The sequence below is a fragment of the Harmonia axyridis genome, chromosome X (genome assembly GCF_914767665.1).
Source record: "Harmonia axyridis chromosome X, icHarAxyr1.1, whole genome shotgun sequence".
NCBI lineage: Eukaryota > Metazoa > Arthropoda > Insecta > Coleoptera > Coccinellidae > Harmonia > Harmonia axyridis.
In genome coordinates, this window is record NC_059508.1 from 18,113,345 (window position 1) to 18,115,890 (window position 2,546).

Here is a 2,546-nt window from a genome sequence, read left to right on the forward strand (position 1 = left end):
CATTTATCTCGGTTGAGAAAAGTTTTAGAAATTCTTGAGAGTTCAGGGTTAAAGATTCAATTGGAAAAATGTATCTTTTCCAAAAATCTATTGAATATTTAGGTTATAAAATTGATGCACAGGGCATTCACCCTTGCGAAAGTAAAATTGAAGCTATTTTAAGAGCACCTAGACCAACCAATGTTGAGCAATTACTGTTATTTCTTGGTTTAATTAATTATTATGGAAAATTTATCAAAAATTTATCATCTTCTTTATACCCCCTGTATGCTTTATTACAGAAGGGAGGGCGATGAAATTGGTCCGAACGAAAAGAAAATTTTCCATAGCATGACATCGTAATGAGGCATTCATCAAAGTACAAATTTGACCCTAAAATAAAACATCTAAATGCTCAGCTTGATAAACTTTTCACGATTTCCAAGGTCAATCCTAAATATTTGAATGAATATAAGGCACTAAAGAGAAAATATGATTACACTATAACAGAATATAAACGAAAGTATTATGCTGACCAAATATACATCTCACAAAACAAAACAAAAAAAGTCTAGCAAATTGTGATATCTATAACTAGAAGGACTAAAATACACAACATCCATTGCCTTCTGGAGATCCGACGAAAATAGTCGATGATTTCATTGAATTTTTCGCAAAATCGGCTTCAAATTGTGGTAACACTGAAACAGACGTCCTACTCTCTAATCTGAATCGCACAGAAAAATCATTTTGCTTGTTTACTGTTACAGTGTTTGTTGAATAACAAATGGAAGTTACATTATATCTATCGTATAACTTATTATATACTGAAAAAATAATCAATCACAAACTTGTTCCATTCTTCTTGTTCCAATAATTTAGGTATATTCCTGAGGATTTAACTGATCAAATAATTTGTGGTATTTTTCCAGTTCCAATTCCTAAATACAACATGAATTCATGAAATCTGAGCCCAGCATTTTATAATTTTTATAAGAAAAATTATTGTACGAATGGAAATTGATGCATAATTAGATAATGAATTAATGCTATTAACTTCTTTCAAATGATCTAATCCATAATTCGCATAATATCTTTACTATCGCAGAAAATGATCAGTAAGAGGAACACAATTCTTCAAGTAGTCAATAATTATTCTGAACATGACTGACTGCTGAAATTTGCGATTCATTATCTAGAATGTTGTAATTTGAAAAAAAAATTGCAGAAATATTCATATATGAATAATGCGGAATTATATATTATCAGATTGAACTTCGCATTATCAGTTTCCGCTTGCGATTGCAAATTGGAGAATTATGACAAAATATTAACACATTTCATAGTGAATTGAATACCAGAAAATTTATTATTATTGAAGATTTGGCAAAGGACTTCGAAAAACAAATTGAAAGCACCAGTTTCTGAAACGTTAGTTCAACCTCAGGCAATGCTTATAATCCAATCAAGTCAAACGGGTTTTCAAAAATAATCAACGATTATCTATGTAGGTAATATTTTGTGGTTGAATTTTTTTTCGATGAAGTTCAATAATTTTGTATCATTAGTCAAACCTCATGCTTATTATTCTTCTTGTTATTGATTGACATTAGGAAATTGACAAGGTTATGCTCCTAGTAACTCATTTGTGATTATTTGAATGCGTACGTTGAAAATTTCATTCAAATTATCTACAATTTCGGAAATGATAAGTGACTTCCTGATAAAGGAGAAATGTGACTGAATATTCATGAAAATTTAATGCTGAAAGATTTCATATTTTAACTTCACTGCCATAGTGAAGGCGAGGTGTGGCTGTCGTGGGAGTTAAAGTAATCAATAATTCAGATATTCGAAAGGACATAGTGAGAAAATTAAAAGAAATTTCGTGAATATCTCATGGGGATTACAACACTGCGTCAAACGATCAATATAGTCATATTTACTAACGAATAAGCGAGTATCAATCTACATATATACATATTCAAGGCGTAATTTATATCTCTCCACGAAAATCATCTGGTCTGATGCACTTCATGGTTACGAATCTACAAGGGCAGTAATTCAGACATTCAGCAAAAAATCCATAATGTAATTATATATTTGATCGAAAGGAACAGCGAACTATAATTTTGATAGCCAGAGAAACATAAAAAAATACTTACAATATAAAATACATCACACATAAAAAAATACATAAATAATTTGTTGAAATTGCGTTAATTTTATGAATAAAACCAGATTTAGGAATTCCCTTCATTTGTTCTATCTCTTATGTTTGAAATCTAAACGTCGGGTGTGTTTTGTCGCTTTTGAATTTCGGTTGATTTTTTTCATCGATTATCTGAGCAGTATCCCTAAAAAACATCGAATGTGTAAACCTTTCTTCCTTCAATCGCGCCTTTCTTTGAGATGCTTATTCATCAATTCTTCTGTAACGGAGAACCATATTTTCGTATTCTTCTTTAATCGATACGATGTCGAAAATACTGTCGCTGGTGAATATTTTGTCGGCTTCTTTTTCCAAATCTGATTTTAAAATACTATTATCGTTATGAATTTCTGGG